Below are 5,322 nucleotides of genomic sequence, written 5' to 3'. Positions count from 1 at the left end.
CAGCTACTGTTCCAACCCCACACCTCAGGGAAGAGGAAAACACTTCAACTAAAGGGAGCAATGCAGTTTGGCCATTTCTTGGCTGTTTCTCACTTTTTTCTCACAGGTATTGTCTATTGAGCTCCACATCCAGCTTCTGAATAAATATTAGGCAGTCCTCGGTTCCTTGTGTCTGACTCCTCCCTCGGTCAGTCTGCAGTTTCCTCTTTCTCTGTTCCTCCAACAATGCTTTCTTAATTTCTGTTCCCTTTTACCGCTCAGTCATGACGATACTGTGAAAAACACCAAAGAAATCCATCGCTATCTTGTTAGCAAGACCTGATATCACGCTACACTTCCTGACGCTGAGTCGGCGACACGCTAACTGAAAGTCGCAAGGGGGGGGGGTTTCAGCTCACAGGCGCTAGGGGGGAGCGAGACGTACACCATTCAACTCATTCCAATGACTCAAAGCTGTTTGTGGGTAAATTAAGCTAAAAATAAATGCATAGTTTGTATTTGTTCTAATGTTTTATTTTTTCCCAGTGTGACTCCTAGGACATATGAGAAGTGTTTTAGAGGAGACTGGCTCAGCTCGTACTGCTCTGTGTGTGATATCAATACATAATTGGAAGATTCACGTTCCCTTTAAGGTCCTACAGCCATTTTTAAAATTCAAGTGACCTCAGTGCAGCACACAGATATTCTAATAACCCAGTTTGTTCTGAAAGAAATTATGGTGATCTCTTGACTGGAGACCACAGGGTTGAGGTTTTACAAGCTTTTATAGAAAATAGAAGCAGACGACAATGAGCTATAAAAATGACTTAGGTCTCAGAGGGTTAAATATAGGAAGTTGCTGAGCACACACAGTTACTGGAGTTAGAGAAAATGACGTCCCAAACGGCGCATACTTGTGTGTACTGCTCTTGGTGCAAAGACATCCATCTTTTTTTTTTATTAGATTCAACTTTATTGTCATTGTGCAGAGTACAAGTACAAAGACAATGAAATGCAGTTTGTGTCTCAACCAGAAAAGTGTAATATGATATGCAAAGTACAGACAGGGGTGCATAGGCAGGACAAGACATATATTACAGTGTATTTAAAGTTTTTTTTTACTGTTTATTAGCATTTTTTTCAAGAACAATTTTCAGTCCGATTGTGAGTTGGCCTGGCCGTTGGCTAGTTAGCTAACGGTAGTCCATGCACATGAATAAGCCAGACCGAGTTGTCCCTCATCTGGTGATAGAACCCTGATTTCCCCCCCCCCGTCCTGTTAGCTCAGAGCTCCACAGACTCAATCCACAGGTACTGATTAGTTTGAGAGGTTGTCATCCTGAGTTGTGGTTGTGATGGAAAATGAACCAGAATAAAAAAAAGTACACGAGTAAATGTTGCACTACACGCTTGCAGCTGTCATTCTGTTCATGGAAATATCAATCTACACATTTGTGAATATTTTCTGGGGACTTCACATTCAGAATACCGGTGTGTGAATAGTTTCAACAAAGTGCAAATACAAATTCAGATTTTTCACAATCTCTCATGTATTTTTTCAGTGTGTGACATAAAATTAAGATCACACGTGTGTAAATACTTGCAAGTGCAAAATTTTATTTTTAAAAGGCAAATTAAACATATAGTTCAGATTTTTTTTTCTGCTAGCTCCCACCTTTTGCCCCATATTTCCCTTCATATGAGTCCGAGCCAGCAGCACTAAGGAAGGCAGCCTCTCCTACGGCGAGTGGTGGCGACCCACGGGGAAACTTTGGTTTCCCAGTCAGTTCCAGTAGTACAGGTGAGAGAGTGGTGGATAAAACGAGGACTGTGGGTCGGCGTTGTTGGTACGTGAGTGGAAATACGTCCAACATGCTAACGCATTCCAACGCCATCACCCAGACATGCCAATCACTGGAACGAGACAAAAAAACTGTCCACGTTCTCCTCCCTACAGTGGTTAACCAGCCTTTAGATCCAAATACAAATAGGGCCAAAAAATCACTGAATCAATCAGGATTCCACATCACCTTCAACGCCCCGTATCCACTCGTAGAGTAACTGGCTTCAAGTATTTGCTGTGTACGCAACCTCGTTACAAACACGCCATCCGTCCACCGGGACTTCAGTGTACCGTTTCCACCCCTTTAATACATGTCAATCAAGCTGAGCCTGTAAAGGCCACACAGTCTGATTAGTCAAGTGGAAACACCTGTGGGAGTGGAACATGGATGTTGTAGAGAGGGCTTTCAAACAATGCACCTTTTTGACATGTCACAGTAGGAAAAGCAAAGGTAGAAATAAAATGAATTATGGCTTAACTCAGGTCACATTTTACACTGGACATATGGCATACAAAGTAGTGTTAACCCTTTCAAAGTAAACCAGTCCACCATGACTAAACATACTTCAAGATTGACTATAACTTCAGTTAATCAGAAAGCTTAGCATGTTTTATTACCTTCACTCATGTTAGTTTTTCATATATCTACTACTATCACCACTCTGATCATATTCCTTCCTCAACACTCCATAAAGAGCAAAAAAAAAATCATCAATGACAGAGAGCATATGAAGTGAATCATTATTCTCTGTCAGCTTCACGCTCAGAAAGGAATATCACGACTCATCATCGTGGTCAGCGAGACCAAAAACTTTAGAAAACACATTCCTTAAGTCAGAAACTCTAGAAAATGATCCTGAAAGTATAGTCTTGGTTAGACTGAGGGGGGGGGAACTGCATCTCACTCACTGCAGAGTGATTGTCACTCAGGTTCAGAGGGACAGAAGCTAATCGTTACGTGCTCCAGATGACTCTGAGGGAGAGAAAATCTATTTAGATCTTTAAGAGACCCATATGTAGTTTTGAATTAGATTTTCAGTCACTGTGTCTCAATAATTCAGTGTCAGCCTACTTATTCTCTACAATAAATGCTCCAGTCCATTCTTTGCATCAAACACCAGCCATCACAAGTGTTACTTGTGAATAGTCAATGTGTGAGGTAATCAGGAAGCTCACATAAAAGATAGTAGAAAGGTCTACCAAATGTTTAACTTTCCAACCCATAGGCTGTTGGAGCCTTGGTTGCAACAGGATCCCAAACCTCGCCTCAAAAATGTCAATTACAGATTTTCCAGCCCTTCATCATAACACCAGAGCAGAGTGGCGCAGCCGAAGCGTGCTGGGCCCATAACCCAGAGGCCGGTGGATCAAACCATCCTCTGCTATTTCCTGCGCTTTGTATCAGAACTAAGTGTATTTCTTGTTTATTGGTGTTTAACAAAGCATAATGTCTATAATGCAAAGTCTCCACCCGCTGAAGAGCAAACTTAAGGCATGACAAGTTTCATCTATAAAAAGGGAAGCTACGCTGCTCATTCCCGCAATGACACCCATAAAAACTAGAGTCTAATACAATAAATATATGACAGGACAAGTACATAATACAGTAAAATAGAACTGTAAAAATGTTACATTAAAAGTGCTTGTGCTGTCTGATAGTCTGAGGTATAAAAGAGAGAGCATACCGCTTAGTTTGTATCACACGAGGTCTTAGTCTACCACTACGTTCTATAACCCTACTAGTCAGATTACCACAGGAGGTAATATCTTTTGCATAAGAGCTTCTGCAGCTCTTTTACAGACTGTTGTAACAGAACACTTGTTGGAGATGCTGGGGATTGAACCCAGGTCCTCATACACGCAAAGCATGCACTACCACTGAGCTACATCCCCTGAATGTTTCCAAAGTTCTTTGACTTTTTCTAAGATCATTGAATAAGAGAAGAACGCTATCGGAAAACTGACTCGGTCAGTGGAGCCATGAAAAGACCCCATTACAATCTACCTGACCATAGCCTTTCAAGTCAGTGACAAATCTAAGCTGCATTTCCTTTTTACCAAAATTCAATTTCCAATTTTGGTAAAATGTTTTGCGTCAAAAGTAGTCTGTTGTTCAATATAATCAGACAGCTCAATCTGGCAGTGTTGCCATAAAAACACCACTGCCAAACAAACTACTAGAACATTGCCCTTCTAGTCACTGACTGATCACATTTCCTTGATGCAAAGTTGCTAATGCATTTGTTTGTTTGTTTTATTGATCCCCATTAGGACAATGCACTGTTCACTGCAAATCTTGCAAGACATCTAGTCATTGAGACTGATTTTTGCATTAATTACCATGAACACCAGGAGATTGCCTTTTAATACTTTTGTCTTTCAGAATAAGAGGTTTGCAGCTCTTTTACAGACTGTTGTAACAGAACACTTGTAGGAGATGCCGGGGATTGAACCGGGGGCCTCATACATGCAAAGCATGCGCTCTACCACTGAGCTACATCCCCTGAATGTTTCTACAGAAACCCCTACCGGGAAAAATGTTGAAGAAAACTTGTTTGTTTTTATTTGGATCCCCATTAGCTTCAGCATGAACTAAAAGCTTTTCTTCCTGGGGTCCTACAATCCTTTCTTTGACAATACTCTTTATGACATTCATTACACACACACAGACATAAATTAGAAAATACTAACCATAATTAAATCTTAAAGTTAACGCAATTTATACAAGGAATAAAAAAAGGACACTACTCCGAATAGATAAATCAATTAAGAAATAAGATAACAAAGCCCTATAACAAACTAATTTTAAATTACATATTTAATTCCTTTGAAACAAATATGTCTTAAGTGATTTTTTAAACCATACTGAGAGTTGTGTTTGATAGTCGTTGGGAGAGAGTTCCATTCACACATCGCTCTGTACCCGACAGAACGCTAAATTGATTTAGTTTTCACTTTAGGTAAAATAAAACTCCCTCCTACTGCACGCCTCGTTGGATAATGATGTGTAGCAGTACTAAAGGACAGTTTTCTGTTTGAAATAAAAGGTGTTGTTGTTGTTATAACGTTATGTAAAAAAACATTAGCAAATACACAATCTATTTTTAACTTTAAACCATAAGAGTTGTTTATGCATGTTATCAACATTTGATCTAAACCCACACGAGAGAGCCACACGTGCAGCTTTATTCTTTAGTCACTTGTCATTTTTTCATATTAATTGCTGAAGTGCTGGACCACACCACTGAGCAGTAATCCAGATGTGAAAAAAACAAAACCTGAAGGACTTTTTCACCTATCTGTGGTTTGAAGATGTTTGCACACCTTTTAATAACTGACAAGGTGTTGCCCATTTTAGTTACCAGCTTCTGAACATGTTTGTCCCAACACAATCTATATTCAATTATCACACCCAAAAGTTTAGCCTCTTCTCTTTGCTCTACAGAAGTTTGCTCTATACTGAGTTCAAGTTTTGGTTTGGAACATTAAAAAAAAGAGTT

At 39.8% G+C, this 5,322-nt stretch overlaps 2 non-coding genes across 2 annotated transcripts; both read right to left on the bottom strand.

Moving 5' to 3' along the window:
• Positions 1–2,478: 2,478 nt before the first annotated feature.
• LOC116677899 (small nucleolar RNA U3) lies at positions 2,479–2,694 on the bottom strand. Its single transcript, XR_004329082.1, has one exon. It is a non-coding gene; the product is annotated as a small nucleolar RNA U3 (small nucleolar RNA).
• A 1,560-nt stretch (positions 2,695–4,254) lies between these two features.
• trnaa-ugc (transfer RNA alanine (anticodon UGC)) lies at positions 4,255–4,326 on the bottom strand. Its single transcript has one exon. It is a non-coding gene; the product is annotated as a tRNA-Ala (tRNA).
• Positions 4,327–5,322: the final 996 nt, after the last annotated feature.

Source organism: Etheostoma spectabile, unplaced genomic scaffold (genome assembly GCF_008692095.1).
Source record: "Etheostoma spectabile isolate EspeVRDwgs_2016 unplaced genomic scaffold, UIUC_Espe_1.0 scaffold00006153, whole genome shotgun sequence".
NCBI lineage: Eukaryota > Metazoa > Chordata > Actinopteri > Perciformes > Percidae > Etheostoma > Etheostoma spectabile.
This window is presented reverse-complemented; position numbering and strand designations above follow the sequence as displayed.